Source organism: Macrobrachium nipponense, chromosome 10 (genome assembly GCF_015104395.2).
Source record: "Macrobrachium nipponense isolate FS-2020 chromosome 10, ASM1510439v2, whole genome shotgun sequence".
Taxonomy (NCBI): Eukaryota; Metazoa; Arthropoda; class Malacostraca; order Decapoda; family Palaemonidae; genus Macrobrachium; species Macrobrachium nipponense.
The window spans coordinates 46128692-46152207 of NC_087204.1; the positions used below are offsets into that span (position 1 = coordinate 46128692).

The 23516-nt window shown below is 42.5% G+C and overlaps 1 protein-coding gene across 1 annotated transcript in view; it reads right to left on the reverse strand.

Annotated features, from left to right (window-relative positions):
* LOC135223603 (uncharacterized) overlaps positions 1-23516 on the reverse strand; it is a 124256-nt gene that overhangs the window by 64282 nt on the left and 36458 nt on the right. The window contains exon 2 of the transcript XR_010316535.1: positions 7837-7852. The gene's annotated coding sequence lies outside the window, so the exon portion shown is untranslated. The remainder of the gene's footprint in view (positions 1-7836; positions 7853-23516) is intronic.

Sequence of the window (23516 nt, forward strand, 5' to 3'; positions counted from 1 at the left end):
ATGCATATATTACACACACATATATATAGATAAGTAATTTAAATATGTATATAATATATATATATATATATATATATATATATTATTTATATATGTATAGATATATATATACATATATCTAGGTAAGCTAATATATCTATCAATATAGATATAGATATCTAATATTTATTTAATTTTTTTTCTTTTAAAATCTTTTATATATTTACTTTATAATAGATATAAGTAGCTATATATTTCGATTTATTTTTATTTTTTATATTTATTTTAATGTTATAGATATATAGACTTTTATTTATTAACTAAGTTATTACTTAAGATATATATATATATATATATATATATATCATATATATATATATTATTTATTTATTTAAGTAAAGATTACTCGAATATATTATATTTATTTTATATAATTTACTTTATTATTTACTAATAATATATTATAGATATATATATCAATAGTATATATTATATATATATATTATCTATATATATTTATATTTAATATATAATTTATATTTATAATATATGTTATATATCATATATATAATATATATTATATTTAGAATCATTTATATATATATATAATATATCATTTAGATATTCATTTTACACATATATAATATATAAATAAATTATATATATATAGATATATAATATCAAATATAGTGATTATATATATATATATATATATATATATAATATCTTTATTATAATAATAGGATATAATAATATATAATTTTTATTTATGAATTTATTTATACCATACCATACATATATAGATATATAGCTATATTAGTTATATATATTATTTATACATTTATACAGTTTATTATTATTTTACATTTTATAATATTTATACATTTATATATTTATTTTACATATATATATATATATACAATGTACCTATAATAACCTAAAATAGAGCATTTGCACCTTCCTGTCCACCAATGGTATAAAAATGTGCTCTCTGCAACAACGATATTATGTATATTTTCAAGTCTGTGAAGAAGCACAATTGCAGCAGGGCTCCAATCCCGTTCTTTGTATGGAGTGTTTGACGGACACCTAAACGGATTTCCGTCCTCCACTACTGCTGCTTCAATATACAGCCGTCCTCCGTCAAGAGCAAGGGCCTGTGCTGGCATTAAGGCCAAAGCTTAATCTCAAACAACTTCAATAAAGTTAGTTAAAGAGCGTTTTTCTTTGTCTGATTTCCAGTCCTCACAATTGGTGACCATCCCGGATTGAGGACGGTAAGCACGCTCAGGCCGACTACTCCCCAGAAAACCTATAACAGACTCATATAGCGCTCAGTCTCGGTTCTTGGTTATATATATATATATATATATATATATATATATATATATATATATATATATATATATATATATATATATATATATATATATATATATATATATATATATATATATATATATATATATATATATATATATATATATATATATATATAAATATAAATATATATGTATATATATATATATATATATATATATATATATATATAAATATATATATATATATATATATCATATATATATATATATATAGTATATATATATATATATATATATATATATATATATACATCATATGTACATTATCTATATATGTATGTCATTCGAGCTACAAATTTCCTTTAATATCTAAATTTACTCTACCTCGGAATGATATATTTTGCATATATGTACCGAAGGGGATTTTTTTAGTTGATAATAATTTCGTCCCCCCATGGGATCATCGAACCACCGTCCAAGTGGACGGGAACGAAATCAGGACAGACAGTGACGCTATCCAAGCTTTTGGCTGACTGGATAGCGTCACTGTCTGTCCTGATTTCGTTCCCGTCCACTTGGACGGTGGTTCGATCCACGGGGGGACGAAATTATTATCAACTACAAAAAAAAATTCCCCTTCGGTACATATGAAAACCTATATCAATTCCGAGGTAGAGTGAATTTAGATATTTCCAAAAGGACAGTTTGTAGCTCGAATGATATATAAATGAATCACGGTTTGATGTGATAATATTCATATATGTATGTATGTTATGAGTATGTATGTATGTATGTATGTTATGTATGTATGTATAAGTATATATATATATATAAATTTATATATATATATTATAATATATATATATACTATACCTAATTATATTTATATATTTACATATATATTTATATACTATATATCATACATGTTATAAATATATATAAATATATGCTCACGAAGAGTCCTGTTTACGAAAACACCGGGTTACGAACCAAATGTTAATAAAAAAATTTTTACCCGGTTCGTGAACCGTGCTTCAAGCCATGACCTCACAAACAATAGGCTAACCTCTTTCCTCCTCTTTATCTATCCCATTTTCTCCCTCCATTTCTATCTATCGCATTTTCTAGTAAAGTTAAAATAGTAAAAGACAATGCTAAAAGTATCGTTAGTAATGTTATAATTGTTGTGTAAACGCATATAGCGGCAGCCAGAAACAGCTGATTTGCTATGAACAACCGAATCCGATAAAACAGCGATTGCTTGCATTTCAATCATCGTACGAAAGTAGAACGTTATCAAATCAAGCCGAGTTCTTCTGCTAACGACTATTATCGTGCACTGGCAACATGGATGAAACTCCCGAAAACTTCGGTATAGCCACGGTCTAGATTCTATCTGGACCGTGGGTATAGCCACCGTGGGTATAGCATACCATCAAACCCGACCGTAAATTTGAGAGAAACGTGTATTAATCAAAACTACTTGGCATGAAAGTACACATTTTACTGTTTTCACTCCGATAACAGATATAAATATGTAAAGCTCGTAGTATTCTGATGAAATCTAGTGGAAATGTTGAACGCAACCTGTTGATTTTTTTTACTCAATAAACATGCCCTCGTCTACTAACGAAAAATAACGAAATTTCGTTCACAGCGATGCGCATTCAAGTGATATTTCAACTTTAAAACACTTCGTGTACCGTAAAATAATCTTGTCCCAATCACCAGAGTATCTAGCGATTCATTTACGCTACCTAGAAGCAAGAAAATCGCTCTGATTTGAGTTCAATACAGCAAAATAAACCTACTTGCAATCGCCTTCAGCTGATTTCCAAGCCAAAATCAAAATAATGACTGCTGTTTGTATTTTATAATAAAATAGTAGTTTATATTTGACATCATCTCTGAGGTTGATAGAGAGAGAGAGAGAGAGAGAGAGAGAGAGAGCAAAATTGGTGGAGGAATAAATGGGAGTGGTTTGATGGCGGTCGTGAGTGTGTCTGTCGTGGCAATCGCAGAGAATAACAAGTGGCAAGCATCTGTTACTAGAGTTGGGAGAAGTGAGGGAGTCTGTGATCAGAGCCGATGGTGGACAGTCAGTTTTTTGGTAGCAGTATTGAATATTATTGATGGTCAGTTATTTATGTGTTTTGAAATTGTTGTTTGAATTGCTATTGGTATTGTATGTTTGAAGGTTGTTGTGCCTGTGTTGTTGAATTTGTTGTGCTTATGAGTTCTGTTGTGTTGTAGATGAGTTGTTGTTGTTGGTGAGTTGTGGTTCCTTGATGTTGTAGGTGTGCGTTGTCATTGTTTTTTGGTGTTGATAGTAATTATTTGTGCAGTGGTCTTTTGTTGTATAGTTATTGAGTTGCTGTGAGGTTGTTGTCCTCGTTTGGTAGTTTGTGTGTTGTGTTACGACAGTTAACCTAGCCTAGCAATATCCAGCAGACAGCACAGCAGCTCCTTGCCCAGAGTGTGTCAAGTATAGCCTATATGGTGAGTACATGTGTGGTTTTGAGGTTTTTTTTTGGTTTTGGCTTGTAATCCTGCCACAACAGCTTGCAGTTTATATCAGCTATGCAAAGCCACCTATATGGCATATATCCGGGAAGCAGAAGAAGAAAGTGAGTCGAGTTGTGAAAGCTCCTTAGGGCATTTTGACAACTAAGCAGACAGGTGTTGCGTAGAATTTTTTCTGCAAACCGGTGGCAATCTCCTTAACAGCCAACTGCAGAAAGTACTGCTGTTTATCCAAAGGAAAATACAAAAGTAGTCCAATTGCAAAAACAGCCATCAGTTCAGAGGAGCCATACCTAATTGCTTTATCCTCCACCAGTTCACAGGAGCAATCCCTAATTGCTCTATCTGCATAGGATGACACACCCAACCAATCTGCTGACAAGTTAGTCACTAAAATTGTCCAGCCAAGAAAGGTGAAAACTTCAAAGATTTCGAACAGGTTTTTCACAAGATGATCAAATTCCAAGGCGGTGAAGGACACTTTTCCTGATGAGAAGGCTGAATGTCTAGCCGAGTCTATCAGTCCTGAGAAGTCACTTTAGGAAGAGGCAGCACCTCCCAAGGATGGAGCGTCTCCTGCCGCATATGAAAGATATCTCCTGGTCGTCAGTCTTGCTGGAGGAAAAGCAAAAGCAGCCTTCCTTTGTTCCTTCTTTACAGCCAATCAAATTTCTACTGCTTTTAAGGTCTTCCTTGCAGAGGAAGAGAGAACCATCTGAGGCTGTGTTTACACCAAGTGAATCAAATTGATTCAGTTCACGAAGAATATCAACACAATTCATGATTCATCTTGATTCGTCACAATGTCAGTGTTAACCGTTTACACTAATGAATTGGAATGATTTGAAATGACTTGATTTGCTTGGTGTACAATGTTACATTGAAATTAGTGTGGTAAATCAAGAAAAATCATGACTTGTGTTGATTCTTCATGAACTGAATGGATTTGATTCGCTTGGTGTAAACATAACCTTAGGGAAACGAGTACTTGAATGTCTGATTTCTTATAAATGTAAAAGAAGGCAAAACTGGAGCTGCTGGCTAAAGTAAGGGGAAGGTTGAAAAAAAAATGCTTCAACAGGGAAACACACTGAAGGAGTAGGTTCTTGGATAACTTCCTCTTCTGCTAAAGATACAGGAGACAACAACACATCTCAAAAGGTTTAGACAAAGGCAGAGCCTTATGCAGCAAGTCCAATACATCCTCTAACTGCTTCTTGATATGAACAAAAGAGGGATCCTCTGAGACGAGAGCAAGTGCGACAGAAGAATGTGGACGGTCAGTTGGTGCCAAGCACTTAAAAGAGGTTCGGTCAGTTGGTGCCAAGCACTTAAAAGAGGTTGACGCCAAATTCCTGGAAACTGGCACCGAGCTGGCCAGAGATGGGTAGCCTGGAGAAAGAGACGGGAGCTCAGAAGTCCCAGACTGGCACTTGGGAGCCCCAGACAGGCGGTCGGGAGTCCAAGATGGGCGCTTGAGAGTCCAAGACGGGCGCTTGAGTCTCCAAGACGGGCGCTTGAGTCTCCAAGACGGGCGCTTGGGAGTCCCAGACGGGCACACAGCCAAATACTCTGGGTACTCATGTGGGTGGCCTGAAGACCGAAGAAGAAGAGCATTTAGGTGCAAAAAAGTGGCGTTCTGCATGGGATCACTCAGACGAATGACAAACCGAGCCACAGCATGAACTGTGGCCTGGTTCTAGGCTGGGAGAGGACACCCTACCATGCTTCAAAGATATGGACAAGTTCTCCCTACCATGACATCTCTTCAAGGGATAAGATTGTCCCGAAAAATGACAAAAATGCCTCTTATCCAAACTGGACAGATCGAAGTCAGACAAAAACTGATGAGCACTCACAGTAATACCTTTCCAACAGCTGTCAGAACCATGAACTACTGACTCGGATGAGGGGGCAACTGCCCGTGGGTAAACCCCACTGACCTCCTTTGGACCGCCGGTATGTCCACTCCCATGTTCAGGGGAGTGTAACAGTGACCTTCGTCTGGGAGAGTCAATGGGATGGACAGCCACCTCCTCCACCACCATGGACACTAGCACTGGCACTTGCTTAGTACTCTGCACTTCGTCCATAAGGACATTAAGGGACTCTCCTAATTTAGGACACAGTATTGACCACCAAATGAAAATTTAAAGTAAAATTTATACTCAAGACTGGCAATGGCATCTGGTTCAGAAGCATGGGAGCTAGGAATAGGAGCTGATGGTAACATTAGAAGGACAATGGATGGAGATAATGAAAGAGCAAGAGGATAGTGAAGGAGCAGGAGAAAAACGAATATTAAGGTCAGTAGTAGGTACTTGAATTTTAGTAATAGGTTCTAAGCTCTAAAAGCCACCCTTCCTCTTTCTATCCCTCTCCATTCTCAAAATGAGACCTCAAAACTTTCAATTTCTTCTCAACCCATCTATCACATTCAGCACAAGCAAGCTCTTTAGAACTCTCTTGCCTTCTACATTTTGCACAGATTGTATGACTATCGTAGGTCGCTTAGTCGTCTGGGTCTTGCAACCCTCCCTACAATGTCTAATACTCGACAAGCTAGAATCAGACATAATGAATCACAATCTGCAGTAATCCTAACAATTAGGTGAGAATACCATGGAGAAAGGTTTCATGAAAATTGGACGGTAGTACAATACTGTGACCTTGAAAAGAGGAACCTATATTTCTGGTAACACCAACATCCTTTCTTGAAATAGTACTTTGGTTTCATATGGAATTGATGTTTCATAGGTTATATAAACTGCTGTACATTTCTTCTTGGCTTTGGTAAATATATAAAAGTTCGTATGAAACATATATATTATTAAAAATTTCACTCAGAGGAGTGAGCAAAGTATGTAATCATTATGACCTTGTATGCCATCTCATTTAAAAATAACAATCTCAAGTACTTCTTGGTCCATCACATTTATCTACACTCATTTATGAAAGACATAATAATACTGAATAAAACAACACAGCAAGCAAAACTTGGGGTGACTAACAGCAGCATTATGTAAAAACCCCTTATGAAATGATAGCTTAGTTCATTTAAAGTTTATAACTTTGCACTGATAGCCAATACATATACTGTGCTGTACAGTGACAGTGATGTGGTCAAAATTTCTTAAAAGCCTCCAGTTGTATAGAAAAAAAAAATTCAAGGTACGTATTCTTAAATTACACTAACTGACAACTGAAGACACAACAAGTCTGCAAACTCAATTCAGTGGATGCTCATTAACTTTGAACAACAATACACAATATAGTACAAAGTTCTCATGTTGGGAAGAAGTAATTGTCTTCTAGTCTATGCTCAAACCTGCAGGTAGCACATATGCTCTTCTTTGATAGATACTGGACAAATTGTGGGAAGGGACTTTTAAAGACTCATTTTCCAATAAGCATCAACTTTTAGTTAATACTACATGTAATAAAACTGATTAATCAAAAACCTTAACTTTCACTGTCTTGATATATAATTTTAAAAATTTTGCACTACAGCAGTCAAAAAGCTTAAGATATCAATGTAATACATAGTAAAACAATGAAACCAACATCATTAATAAGTATATTACCACTGAAAAGGGAAGTTAATACATGCATATATATATTCTGCATAACACATTTCTGCGTATATCATCTAAGCATCTAGTGAACGTTCTTTGCAGAGTCGGAAACAATTAAGAAATATAATACACTAACAAAATTTCATTATAAAAACAGCAACAGATTCGTATGATACTATAAAATACCATAATACTATAACCCGACTACCATAATATCAAACTAATAATTTCAAAATCAACAAAACTTTCTATATAAAGAACCCAAGATCTTCGATTCCTCTTGTACAAATTATCAAGTTAAATATACAATGTTCAAATTACTGTATGCTAATTAGTTTTAAATGAATACAAAAATAATGATCATGTAGTACTTACCATGCTTTACAAAAAAATTTAACAAGACCTCCATGCATAAATGATTTCACCAGCACACTTACCTACTGTAGATCGTATCTGGAAGCAAGGAAAAATTTAGATATTTTTCATTTCCAACTAGTCATATACTAGATTAACATTTTATTCTTCGGTATCAATCAAATTGATTTTTAATTAACCAGTACTACTATTTAATAAATCAGGAGTAAAAAAACCTTTGAATTTGCATTTAATTAAAAAATACTCGTAATAAAATTGAATAGTCATGCAATTACAGTAGCAAGATATGAAACCCATCTTGAACGAACACTACTCTATAAGCAAATCAATATTAATCCAGTATAAAGTCCTAAATGTAACACTATGCCCTGTACAGCAGTGGTTCCAACTTTTTCTAATTCTTTCGCCCCTTCACTGAATGGCAAATTCTCTGCGACCAATCCCCCCTTCCTTAAACACTAATTTGCTGGTATAGCCGGCACATGTCAGTTATTCACAATATCTATATATATTTAGATATATATATTATATATATATATATATATATATATATATATATATATAGATGATATATATATATATCATATATATATAGATATCTTATTATAGATACTATCATATATATAGATATCTATATATCGAGTCAGTATATATATATAATTAAATAATATATATAATAAATATTATATATATTATATATCTATATTTATATATATAATATATATATATATATATTATATATATATATTGATATCTATATATATCTATATATATAGATATCTATATAATATCTATATATCTATATATTATATAGATATATATAGATATATATAGATAGAAAACAATAATAAAGAAATATATATAATATATATATTTATATATATATATATAATATAGAAGATATATATATATATTTGTATATATATAATGATAAGATATATATAATATATATATATAATATACTATAATATCTATATATATATAAGATATATATATATATATTCATACCTATATTTATATATATACTTATATATATATATATGGATAGATATATAATATTATAGATATAAATATATATTTGATTTATATATATCTATAAAATAATATATATATATATATATATATAATATATCTATATTATTTATTTATATTTATATAATATTATTTTAAAGTATTATAATATACATATATATATATATATATATATTATATAAAGAGATATACATATATACACATATATATATATGTTTTTATATATATATATATATATATATATATATATTTATTTATTTATTTATTTATATAATATTGCAGTCAGCAAGATCTATAATATATAGACTTCAGGAGGGTCCACGATACACATGTTGTTAAAAAGGCCAAGTTTATTAACCAGTCTGTGAAAAGTAAAAGACACAATAAAATACATTATTAACATAACAGGAATTCACAAAGTAATTAAAATTTACAAGTTAAAACAATAAAAAGTAAAAGCATAAAAATTACATAAAACAGAAAATAAAAAGAGACTACCAAAACACCAACCGCCCATAAGCAGGAGAGGGAATGACATACAATGGCGTCCAAGGCCAGACGACAACTATGCCAGATACAAGGTTGCTGAAGAAGTATTACAATTGAGAGAGGGAACCAGTCTTTTAATATATAAAGTTTCTAAAGTTGTTAAGTAGTTTGGGTCCCTTACATAACCAATTATTGAGAAGTGTTGTTTCAGGACTTCGGTTTTACATAAGGCGGCATTATTTCTAATATTAGAAAATTCTGGCTGCTTGATTCTTTGGCCAGTACGAAAGCTAAAACCCAAATGGCTGCAATATCTGACCTGCAGTAACCTCCGCGTCGATCCAAAGTAAGAGCCCGGACATCCAGGGCATGTGAATTTATAAACCACATTGGATCGCATGAAGGACTGCAGGCGATCTTTGAAATTAAAAAATGATCCTATTGTACATGGGTTGTTGGAGATAAGTTTTACGTTAAGACGGATTTCTTGTTCAATTATTCGTTTAAGATTTAAGGAGAATTTAGAGTCAGACATACGGGATTGAGGCATAGAATAATTTTTTGGGAACATCAAAGTTGACTGTTGGAGGTTGTAAAAATTGTGTTAATAACTTATTGGTGATTTTATGAACTATATCTTGTGGGTAGGAGTTTATCTTTAAAAAGTTGAATAAAAAGACTATTTCTTTGTGGAATATTTGCCAAGTTGAAGAATATTTCAGAGCTCTATGGACCAAGGTGTAGATGGTATTAAGTTTGAAAGAATATTGACAAGAGCTATAGTAGTTATTGGCTAAGCCAGTATAAGTCCGCTTTCAATAAACAGAAGTAGTGAACTCAGAATTATGTCTTGTTACATTAATATCTAAAAAAGGAAGACTACCTTCGCTCTCTACCTCTATGGTAAATTGAATGTTTGGATGGAGTTGATTAATATATTCTAAGAATAAAGAACATTGCCAAGAGTGCTGGAACAAAACAAAAGTGTCATCAACATATCTGCGATAAAAGACGTTTAAAATTTAAAATAGGATTACGCTGATTTAAAAATTTCGTTTCAAGGTCAGACATAAAAAAGTTAGCAAAAATGGGGCCCAGAGGCGACCCCATAGCAACTCCATCGACCTGCGAATAGAGTTGCTTATTAAAAATGAACATTGAATCTTGCACTGCAAGTTCAAGTAGTTGTTTAAAGATTGATCTGTTAAAACCATGAAAAACTGTACCTTTGCTAATAAAAACCTTATCTAGAATAATATTGATAGTGTCATTAAGTGGGACATTAGTGAAGAGAGAGACTACATCAAAATTTACCATGTAATAGTCTCCATCTTGGTTGGTAATTTGCTGTTGGAATTCGTACCCATTTTTTAAAGAAAATTATTTGCTACTATATTCAGAAAGTAAACCGGCTAAAAATTTGGAGATAGAGAACGAAGGACTATTATAGGCAGTCATAATGGGTCTAAGAGGTATATTAGGCTTGTGAATTTTGGGTTGGCCATACAAAATGCTGAAAGATATATATGTAGCTGTATTCTCCGAAGTCCGACAGAATTTCAAAACTTATGACACACATAGTGGGAGTTAGGTGGTTAGTACCCATTGCCGCCGCTGTGAGGTGGGTATCAGGAACCATTCCCATTTTCTATTCAGATTTTCTATTCCCACTGTCTCCTGGTGTGGGAGGGGGGGGTGGGGGGTACTTTTGAATATATATATCTGCCAGGTAAGTATGAACAAACTTTATTGTATCATAACAATATCATTTTGTTCATGAAGCTTACCTGTCAGATATATAAATAGCTGAACCCCACCTTTGGGGGTGGGGAGAGACAGAATAGGATTTTAGGAAACATATACATGCAGATGATTGACATCTTGGTTCCTTACCTGTTAGCATAGCTGACTTCGTGATTACTGTCACCCAAGTTCGTGGTGAGTTCTAGATGATCTATTGACGGAGGCGTGACCACAATGTGACTAGACCATTTGACCATACAATGAGGGCAATGAAGCAAAAAGTACCACCTGACCTAGCCTACCAAAGGTTAAATCCCCACATAGCTAGGCTAAAGGAAGGGAAGTCCGCCTTAGGCGGTCGACCCTACAACCATAAACAATACAATAATTAAAAGCTCACCTAACCATTCTCTACAGGAAAGGAATATCTCCAAAAACTCCACAGCAGGATCCGGAACTGAAGTAGAAGCTTCTTGAATTGAAAAAACACGGCGCGCCTCTTGAAGGCGGGTAGCGTCTTGAAGGGCGTCAGAAAGAACGTGCGAGCGTCGGTGAGCGTCCATGTCAGCGTCCACCCGAGCATCAATAGAAGCGTCCGGCAAAGCGTCATGCCTAGCATCCTGACGAGCATCCATAAAAGCGTCACGATGGGTGTCCATACGAACGGCCCGTGACGCGGCTGAATGAAATGAGTCCATCTTTGCATCTTGCGGGGCGTCATGCTTTGCAGCAAGAGAAGCGTCCTTCAGGGAGGAGCGAGAGACATCTTGGCAAGCTACTTGACTGTGCGAAGCAGCTTGCACGGAGGCGAGCTTAGCAGGAAGAGCAACATCTGCTTTGCAGCTGAGCGAACGTCGCGATCAGGAGACTGAGTGTCACACAGCGAAGAGAGGGGAGCGTCCTGAGGAGCAGGAAAACAGTCCTTGCTCCGAGAGCGACGATGTTGCTCCCTCTCGACGGAAGATCGTTTAGAGAAACGTTACTCGCACCCTCTAGATAACTGCTGGGGAGCCGCACGAAATCTAGAGGGCGACGAAACAGGCGGAAGAGACGAGCGAGGAGAAGGAGAGGGAGACTGTCTGGGGAGGACCGCAGATCAGCAGAAGCAAAAGGACATAAAGCGTCCCACTCTCGAAAGCTCCTCTTCAACGGGCGAGAGTCCGACCGAGAACTCCACCCCTTGCGCGGAGAGGAAGCCTCGGATGACGAGAAGCACTCCTTAAGGAGACACGCACGCGCATGCTCCTTGGCAGTCTGGGAAGCGTCAACAGTTACTACCGAAGGGACGCCAGATCGGTGGGGGTTCCCCGTAACCCTCCTTCGGCTTTCGACATGCCCTCTCCCTGAATCCTGGGAGTCCGGCAGAGGTCCAGGCCTAGAGGCGTTATAGGGCCGATCTGACGCCCCCTCCACAACACTAGGGGCACCATCACTGCACTAAGATCACTTTTACCTTCCAAGGCGAGCACTTTAGATTCCAGATTACGCAGCGATTCAAGAATCACAGAAAGGACATTACCCTCCACAGACACCATTTCAGGGCCCGAAGGCAACACTATAGGGTTAGGAGTTGCAAATGCTACTGGAGGGTTAGCAGGAGAAACATTAATGCCCTGACGTCTACTGTCTGATATACTACTGGAGGAAGACCTCCTGATCCTATCACGCTCCAACTTGCGCACATAGGATTCATACGCCTTCCAACCTGAATCAGACAGACTTTCACACTCCTTGCAACGATCATCAAACATACACAAATGTCCCCTACAATTCTGGCATACTGTGTGAGGGTCTACCGAAGCTTTCGGTAGCCTCACCTTACATTCATCCTTACAACATACCCTGGCGCTAGCCAAACTAGACCCAGACATCTTAGTTTAAGGAAAAATCAAGCCAATATCTAAAACAGTCCACAAATAACGTGTGCCTAGCCACAGATCCAAAGTCAAATAACCAAAAGTCAATCAGGATACTTAAGTAGCCGAAAGTTTTCCAAAATCCAAAGACGGAGGTACTGAAAACAGTTTACAGTACCGGCGACAGAGAAAATCTGAATAGAAAATGGGAATGGTTCCTGATACCCACCTCCCAGCGGCGGGAATGGGTACTAACCACCTGACTGCCACTACATGTGTCGTAAGTTTTGAAATTCTGTCGGACTTCGGAGAATACAGCTATATATATATATCTGACAGGTAAGCTTCATGAACAAAACAAGGATGTAAAGTATTCTAACAATTCCATAATACTTCTGCAAGTTCTAATTGTGATTAAGGTAATGTTTACTCAAGGTTTTCAATGTGACATTATGTACTATGTGAGTAAGACTTGGTAACCTTTAGTTAGTGGGTTAGCTTAGTTGGGAAGGGTCTAGGAGGGGAAAGAACCGCCCCAATCTCCTCCAGCTAGGTAAGGTCCAAGAACCCTATGTTAGTTAGGTTAGGTTAGACTGCAACCAATTATTTTACCCCTTAATGGAAGATTCCCTCACAAGTAGCAATAACAGGTTTTGGGTGGTGGACAGATCCACTCATAGTGGAGCATTAATATTAGACACCATCAATTTGAAGGAATTGCGTGGGAAAGAGTTTCCATTACTTCTAAAGCTCTCTCTCTCTCTCTCTCTCTCTCTCTCTCTCTCTCTCTCTCTCTCTCTCTCTCTCTCTCTCTCTCACAAGTCATCTTATTATATGTCTATATATATTTGCTCATAAATATACCCAGGGGTTGCTGACGGCTTTAGTTCTTATCTTTTTGATAGCATATCAATTATAATTGTACTTTTGCAGAGAAAAGTGCAAAGAAATACATATTAGAAAAGACATGTATAATCCAAAAAGTTACGCATCTTCAATCTCAGTAAATTTACGTAAATATTTAACAACAAATATACAGGCAGTCCCCGGTTATTACTGATACAGTTTTATGGCACTTGTCTAGCACTGAAAAGCATCAATTTCCAGTTATCAGTGACGATATGTATATGTATAACTAACAGAGGCCCCATTAACCAGTTACAGCACCAAAATCCAGTTATCGGTAATTTCTGCTTATCATCAAGCCGTCAGAACAGAACCCCCGCTGATAACCAGGGGTTGCCTGTGCTCTAAATTTGTTACAGATTTTAGTTCTTACCTATTTTGATATTGTATGAGCTGTAATTATAATTTTACAAAATAGGTTTATTAGAAAAAACATGTATAACTTGGTAAAATGAACAAATGTCTTGTAAAAGAGGCCAAACAAGGGATTGTAAATACAATTTTCAACTTCTCGCAGAAGGTAGGGACAATTAAAAAAAAAAAAAAATTTCTTTCACCTTGTGCATTTGCATATCTTCCTCTTTCCAATTATGTGTTTTTTCTTAAATAGGCCAACCTCAAAATTCACCTGGTGTTACAGCCTCTGAGAGAGGTCCGCTTCAGGTTCGATATGAAATTAATAAAAAAAAAATTTCAACACCAACAGTTGAAAGTGGGGATCATATATAGAAAGAAACACTAACACAACAAAGGTTTATTTACAAGCTTACTAATAAAGGCAAATGCAGAATGGTATCTCCTATTTACAAAAAAAGGCAAAATCTTACACTGCATGAACTGGGGGAACAGTGAGGTAATTCAAATACTTGCTGCTCAGTTTAGCAACTCGAAGCGAAGGCTTCACAAAAGGCGAACGGCGGTTGCAGACGTCCTCGACTCCGTATTGCAGAAAATAAAGTCTACTCTTGATACTTGAAAGTCAGGAACTTCCCAAAACCTCTAGCAGGATATTTTCTTCTCTGAAGTCTGCTCAACGTCGAGATAACTTGGTCGTCCACTCCTGAAGATGGCTTGACCAAAATCCAACCAACTCTTGAGCAACTTTTCTTCTGATCCTTCGTCGGTTCCTTTTTTCTCCTCTCTCTCTCGGATGATCTCTGCTGCTGCTGATCTCTCACTGATAATCTGATCTGTGGCTCTTACTGAGGATATCTCTCTGTGACTAACTGATGAACTCTCTTTTACAATCTCTGCTTTCTCCTACTTCGACCGTCGTATTTATACGGCACTCAGGGGCGGAGCTTACGGCGAACGTCACAGGCTCCCGAGATTACTAGAACTTCTTAGAAGACTCTTCACGGAATATTGCATCATATTTCGCTGCGTTTCTCCCGCCACTTAGGCGCGTGTTGCGCTCCACAACACTCCCAACGATTCCAGAACAACCGCGAGAACAAGACGCCTCCAAAAGGGCGCGAAAGTCTCCTTATTGCAGAATTTCTCGAAAATGCATTCTTCTTTCCTTTACCTTTCTTTGCTATGAAGCAATTACCATCACACGCACCCCCCCCCACAAAAAACAGAAAAAAAATGAAATCAACTGATTTTATTTTTTTTCTAAAGAGAAGCAAGAATTAAACAGCGGGGAAACAATTCTGCATAAAGTTTTAATCCAGTCAAACATGCACGCTTCTCCACTCACACTCACTCATGCGATAACGGAAAACGGTTATATTAGGCTACCCATTCTAAAAACTCTAGTGAGGCTATCTGCTATAACATTATCCTTCTCTCTTACTTTTTCCATTTTCTGAACTCTGCTCAAAACTTTGAAAGACTAAGACACCTCTTACGTCTTTCTCAAAACTAATTTCTCTTTCTGGGACACAATTACCAAGGGCACGGGCGGCGGCCAAGGTATGGAGCGTTCTTTATAATTCTGAAGCAAGTTTACATTCACTGACTTTGCTCTACTCTTAATCCACATTAATTCTATAATGTATATTTCCCCTCTTCTCTAACACTACTCTTACCCACATTAATTCTATAATGTAATTTCCCCTCTTCTCTAACACTGGAAAATTACCTTCAAACTTATAAGATAAAGAGGAGCCTTCTTTCTGGACTAGTACTAAAACTTTATCTCTTACACACAAACTTCTCTCTTTTGCTCTAAGATCATGTTTTCCTTCAGTTCCCCCCTTGACTTCCTCTCGCGCTTCCGTTCTCCTCCACTAGTTGCCCAAACATCTCTTAAATTGTTTTTATAATACTCATGATTAGTTATGCAATCTTATCTACCCTTACTTCTAGGCAAAGGTCCGAACATATTTATAAATACATTCTCAAAAGATTCGCCTACTGAAGGAATATTACACAACGGAACTCTGGGAATTACTTGAATCAGTTTCCCAGCAATATGGCAATTTGTCGTAAATTGCATTTTTCCTAACTATAAAAACCTGAGGTCCTTTACACTAGGAAGATTACTTTAGCGGCAGCTGGAACGGTCGTAAGCTTCGAACAAGGGGTTAAGTGGTTAACTGCTTGTCCGCCAGTGCGCGCGCCGCGCGACTGGGAGGCGAGGAATCACTTTTGCTTTAGGCCCAGGAAAACGCAGAGTGAGGGGTGGCATGAGGTGGGACTATGTGTAAAGGACCTCGGGTTTGTATAGTTAGGAAAAATGCAATTTACGACAAATTGCCATTTGTTCCGACACGTTATACAAACCATCGGTCCTTTACACTAGGAAGACTCACTTATTGGTGGGAAGACCTGAGTCTTAAAGAACAGACTGGTGTTCGTTCAACCTTGGATACCCTCCCTGGTCGTAAGAGCAGAGGGAGGGATCCTAGCCTCTGCCCAATTGATCGGGGTGTGTACCGCAGGATCAATGGTCAGACCTCTGGACCCAAGTACTAAGAGAGAGGCAAGCGTATCTCTTAGAACTAGCAAGCAAGAACTTTGTTCCTGTTGCAAGAGGCAACATAAAGTTATGGGTTTGTCTCTTGTTGGCATCCACTTCTCCCCCCTTGTAGGAGGAAGTGGAGGATATTTACACCTATCCCTAATGAAAGGGATAGACTGGAGCTCTGTCGGGTAGCTTAACTGCATCTTTTCCTCTTCTAGCATGGTGACGACCGAGACCCTCTGCCCACAGGTAGAGGGAGAGAAAGATGGGGGAAGAGAAGCCAGTCACACACTCATTCACCACATTCATTCCTTCAATCGCACCAAGAAATCAATGCTGTTCTGCCTGCTAGGGTGCTGGGTAAGCTTACACAACGTGTTGAGCAGCCACCACAGGTCCCAAGGAAAAGGTATCCAAGGACTTGTGGGCAATATCCCGAAGGTAGAAGGAGGTAAAGGTGGTCTGGTTGGACCAGACCCCAGCCTTCAGGACCTGCGCCACAGAGAAGTTCTTCCGGAACGCCATTGACGGGGCAATGCCTCTGACTTTGTGGGCTCTCGGACGAGGGGGACGGATGTCGTCACTACCATCAGTTTCGTACGCCCTCCTGATCACCTCACGCAGCCAGAAAGAAAGTGTGTTCTTGCATACTTCTTGGTAACCCCAGTGCTAACGAAGAGGCGTCAACACTCAGGCCTGAGGTGCCGAGTTCTCTTCAGATAGCGCCGTAGCACCCTCACAGGACAAAGCAGCATCTCATCCGTATTGGTGTCGGTGAAATCCATTAAGGAGGGGATTGTGAAAGACCCGAACCTGTCGTCAGGGATCGACGGATTCTGAGTCTTAGCTACGAAGTTCGGGACAAAATCGAGAGTCACAGATCCCCATCCTCTGGAATGCTTAACATCATAAGAAAGACCATGAAGTTCTCCTACTCTCTTCATCGATGCCAGGGCCAGCAAGAAGAGGGTCTTGAGGGTCAGATCCCTGTCTGACGACTCTCGGAGTGGCTCGAATGGTCTTTGAGTCAAACTCCTAAGGACGAGAGTCACGTCCCACGCAGGGGGCCTGAGTTCCCTGGGTAGGCAAGACTTTCGAAGCTCCTCATAAGCAAGGAGATCTCGAACAAATCCGAGATGTCCAATCCCCTCAGTTTCAGGACCAGAGCCAGGGCGGATCTGTATCCTTTGACTGTGGGGACTGAAGAGGAAGCTTCTCTCGCGAAGAAAGAAAACGAGGGAAATTTTGTCCACTTATCTGCTGTAGAGTGGCTCTCAGAGGAGAGACCCCGTCTACGACACCAACACAGAAGACGGCCCACTTTCCCTGGTACAAACAACTGCAAGAAAGGACTGCCTGACGTGTTTCCAGCCATTCCTCTGTTGCTGCGCTGCGAGAAAAGGCTCTTTCGCAAGAGATGGTGGATAACAGCCAGCTGTGAAGTTGAAGGGACTGGACTGCCTGGTGGTACCGTTCCACGTGCGGCTGGGCGAGAAGGTTGTGCCAGGAGGGAATCTCTCTTGGTGCCTCCACTAGAAGAGCCAGAAGATCCGGATACCAGACGGCTTGCGGCCACCTGGGGGTCACCAGGATCATCCTGAGATTCGGGGTGACCAGCGCTCGACTGATCACCTTGCGAATCAGGCAGAATGGAGGAAAGGCGTACGTGAAGAGGTTTTTCCAGGGCTGTTGAAGCGCGTCCTCTGCAGCTGCCCATGGGTCCGGCACGGCTGAAAAGAAAACCTGAAGTTTTCTGTTGTGCCGGGTGGCGAACAGGTCGATGATTGGACGCCCCCACAGGTTGAAGAGCCTTTCCACCACGTCTGGGTGTACGTAGTGACCATTCGGTCCCTATCACCTGATCCCGACGGCTGAGCTTGTCTGCTACTACATTCCTCTTGCCTGGAATGTAGCGTGCTGACAGCTCTATCGAGTGAGCGATGGCCCACTCGTGCACCTGCATTGTCAACTGGTGTAACGGGAGAGACATCAGTCCCCCCTGTTTGTTGACATATGCCACTACCGTGGTGTTGTCGCACATCAACACCACCGAGTGTCCCATCAAGCGGTCCTGGAACTCTTGGAGAGCGTAAAACGCCGCCTTGAGTTCCAAGACATTGATGTGAAGGTGCTTGTCATGATGGTCCCACACACCTGCAGCCAGCAACTCCTCCAGGTGTGCGCCCCATATGCGTCTGAAAACAGCAACATCTCTGGGGGGGGGGAGTGCTGAGAGGCACTCCCTTTAAGAGGTTCCTGTCGTCCAGCCACCAAGCGAGATCCCGTCTCACCTCCTCCGTGAGAGCCAAGGGGAAGTATGGCAGGTCCTGAGCCTGTGACCAACTCACCTTTAGTCTCCACTGAAGAGACCGCAGGTGAAGATGCCCGTGAGGGACTAACTTCTCGAGTGACGACAGGTGGCCGATCAACACTTGCCATTGCTGAGCAGGCTGCTTCTGTCGAGACAGAAACCGGATGGCTGCCTCCCTGAACCTGCTGATCCGCAAGTCTGCAGGGAAGACTTCCTCTGCTACCGTATCGATCAGCATGCCCAGGTACTTCATCCTCTGCTTGGGTTCGAGATTGGACTTCTCGAAGTTTACCACCATCCCCAGATCGCGGCAGAACCTGAGAAGTAGATCCCTGTCCTGCAACAACTGCGAGCGGGAGCTCGCCAGGACTAGCCAATCGTCGAGATACCTCAACAGACGTATCCCATTCGAGTGGGCCCAAGCAGACACCAGAGTGAACACTCGCGTGAACACCTGTGGGGCAGTTGAGAGACCGAAACAAAGTGCCCTGAACTGGTACACCGTCCCGTCGAGGATGAAGCGGAGGTACTTCCTGGAGGACTGATGAATGGGTATCTGAAAATACGCATCCTTCAGGTCCGCCAAAAGCATGAAATCGCTCCCCCTGATGGAATCGAGCACGGAACGTGCCGTTTCCATCTTGAACAGAGTCTGGCGAATGAAACTGTTCAGGGGAGAGAGATCTATCACCGGGCGCCATCCCCCGACGACTTCTCCACCAGGAAAAGGCGGCTGTTGAAGCCCGGTGATTGGTCTCTGACGATCTCTACAGCTCCTTTGCTCAGCATGGTCTGGATCTCCTGTCGAAGAGCGATGTCCTTTGCAGATCCTTTGACATAAGTCAGAGGTTGGACCGGGTTGGAAGTGAGGGGTGGCGGAGATTCGAAGGGTAGTAGATATCCCTCCCGAAGGACGTCTACTACCCAGGTCTCGGCGCCGTAGCGCTGCCATGTTGCCCAATGGCTCGCCAGGCACCCCCCCCACTTTCGGCAGCAGGTGAGGGGGAACGCCGTCCCTAGCGTTTCCCACCTTTCTTCGACTTCTTCCCTGCCGATCCTCGCGAGGAGGAGGGCTGGGAGGAGGAATGATGAGAGCCCCCCCTTCGCAGAAGAGGAAGACAGAGTCTTTCCTCGGGGTTTAGACGAAGCAGCCGTCTTAGCCCCCGAGGAAGCGCTAGCCACACTCTTTGGTTGGGCCGCAGTTCGAGGCTGCCCAGCCGCCTTCGAAACTGCCTGATGGAGAAGATGGTCACTGTCGTCAGTGCGCCGTCTCTCTACCGCAGCGTCCACCATCTCGTCTGGAAAGAGAGAGGAGGAACTCCGAACCGGTCCATTCCGTAGCCCGAGTGCCGCCTCACGCCCAGCCCCCCTGGATCCTCGTGTTAGGACAGCGTCCCTACGACGAAGTACCAGGTTGGCCCACAGGTTAGCCGTCTGGTGGGCTAGGTAGGAGATGGCCCCACCTCCAGACTGGCAGAGCCTCCTGAAAGCAGGGTCTTCCTCAAGGGCGGAGCCCCCGAAGTTGGCCGCGACTTTCGACACTGTGAGGGACCACAGGTCAAGCCGGGAGACGGCCTGGAAAGCTGCCATAGCGGTAGATTCCAGGCCCAGTGCTTCTTGCTGTGAGAACCTATGGTTCTTGGACAGGAGCTGCTGCAGAGAGACACCAGGTGTTAGCCTAACTAACCCCGGGTTAACCTGTTTGGGCGGCACCGGGTCCTCTGATGGCACAAAAACGCCGCTGTCGCTGCAGAGGAGGAGGAAGCAGCTTCGACGACCGGCCCGACCTGAGCGAATCCTCACGTCCAGAGACGAGAGACTCCACCTGATCGAGCACTGAGTTGGCAAGCTAGGATCGTGGCAGACCCACCGTCGGTCTGGGTTCCCTCTTCGGGCCCAGAACAACTCGAGCCGGGACATGAGCTTGGAAGGTGGGAGCGGCGATCCCTCCCCGAGGTCATTGTGCTGACGAATCAGCGCAATAACCTCGGCAAAGTTCCTCTGGATCTCGGGGGTAACAGCGTTTCGAGGAGTAGGACCATCCAGTCCCTCCAACAAGGCCGACTCCTGGGATCCTCCTCCTTCAGAAGGAGGAACAGCAACAGACCCCTTTCGGTCTCCTCCTGTCACTTGCGCGTAAGTCCTGGTCGATCCTAGGACCAAACCAGGCGTGTACTGCATCGTGACGGGATCACGAGGAGCGCGCCCCTCGTGATTGCTCATGGGTGTCTCGCCCCTCCCAGTGTAACCCGAGGAGGTTGAAGGCACAGGAGAGGAAGACCTGACGCTCCCTCCACGCTCACCGGCAGGACCGGTGGGCTTGGAGGGCTGCAGGCGATCCCCAACCCACGGTGGGGATCGAGCTGCAAGCCTGGGGTGAGCGGCTGGACTGAGCACAGCGGCGCCGGTCCTGTGCGTCAGACGAGCTGCTGCCGCTCTCCCTACCTGACCGGCCCCTGTGGGAGCGTCGGTCAGGGGAGCGGCAGAGCTCGCTGTCGCGGCTGGACCGGTGCGTGGGCTCGCGGCGCATCAAGCCGCTGGCGCCAGCCGAGGCTGGTGCTAGCGGCCAGGGGGACCTCTTCCCTGCCTCAGCCCGTGGCCGGTCAGCGACCATCACGTCCACCCTGGGTACCGGCAGGTCGCTACGAGAGCGGCCGCTGGCCTGGCGAGAGTCACCTGAGCGGCTCTCACCAGCCTTCTGCTCCGTGCCGCGGTCCTGGCGCCAAAACTTTGGCTGCACGGTCTCCCGAGGGAGAGCGTACACTTGGGATCTCTCGCGAACGAGAGGCCAAGCCAGATCCTGGCTTAGCGGCAGTGCCGCTAACACCAGGCGAGGAAGAACTGGTTGAAACCGGTGCTCCTCTGGTCCCCGCCTTCCTCTTCCTTGCGGAAGGGGAGGCGGGCCCCGCTCCTGAAGGAGCAGGGGGACCAGCAGAAGGACCCCCCGTCCCACCGAGGTGAGACGGGCCCTTAGAAGTTCCCGAAGGAGACTTCTTACGGGGGGGTGGGGAGGCAACTTTCTTCTTCTTCCGCTTGTGGGCCTTAGAAGTCGAAGGGGAAGAGGCGGCAGCAGATGACGAAGAAGACGACACCTTCCTCCTCTTCTTCTTCTTCTTCGTCAGCTCACGCAGGACAGTCGTCAGGTCCTCCATCCAGGCCGGAGTAGGGGCTATTGCCGAAGCAACACGGCCCGACTGCACCTGTCTGGAAGGACCTGGGACTGGGGAAGACACACCGTGGGCAGGACCAGCATGGACAGGGGCAGGAATAGCAGGGACAGCAGGAGCGACAGGTACAGCAACCATCTCAGTAGCGGCAGAAACATCGGCAGCGGCAGACACAGCAGGGGCAGCCAGGCCAGCAGCAGGGACCAGATCAGCAGCAGGTACGGCCGGTGCAGCCATCATCATGTCGGTAGTATCGGCAGCCAGCGGGAACCTGGGTACTGGCGGCCAGTCCAGGGGCGAGCTCTTGGGACAGCGGAAGTCTGGGGCAGGCAACACGAAGAACCCAAGTGGCAGCGGCATAGGCCCCCTCGGTACGGTGGCGACCGGCCCTTGTACAGCAGCAGACGGCGTCACCGACACAGCATGGGGAGTGTAGACCAGGTGGGGGGGGAGCAGCATAAGCGGGCATGGAAATCGTGGTGATAGTAGTGGTGACCGCTCCATGGGTCACCGCCCCAGACCCCGCCAGACGCTGCAGCAGCCCCTGGATGCTAGGCACGCCCTGCAGCCCCAGCGGAAGCAAGAGTCGGGTTAGATAGAGGGGTTCCCTCACGCACGGGGGGAGAAGTGCCCCACCCCGAACGCACGGAAGACCCCGAATACAATTGAACGTCCGGGTAACGGGCGCCCTCCTCCACACTCGACGGATCGAGAGAGGAGAGGGACTCCGAAACACCCCCCCCCCCCAAAGGGAAAGGAACCTAACGCGGGAGCTGAGCGGGTGGAAGGAAAGAAGAAGAAGTGTCCGTAACCAGGGGAGTCGCAGGAGAACTTCCCGACGACTCCCTGGTAGGCCTTCTCTTCCTCCTCCCCTCGTACAGTCGCCACTGCGCCTCGGACCAATGCACACATACATCACAAGTATTAGACCGAGAGCAATCACGCCCTCGGCATCATGAACATAATTCATGTGGGTCAACATCCACAAATGAGCGAAATGCACCACATAGGCGCCCATCCACTCCAGGACAGACTACGCGAGGTGGTAGGGTGCGGCGATTTCTCAGCACTTTGATCCATATCAATGAATGCAATAAAAAATGAAAAAGAGATACAGTACTTACAATCACTTTTTCACACTATCAAACAAACCAGATTTAGGTACACAAATAGAATCCAAAGCGAACGACGATCAGCGGGTAGAGAGCACGACTAACACGTCCTCATCCAGCACGGCCGAAAGCAAAAGTGGTTCCTCGCGCACTGGCGGACAAGCAGTTAACTACTTAACCCCTTGTTCGAAGCTTACGACCGTTCCAGCTGCCGC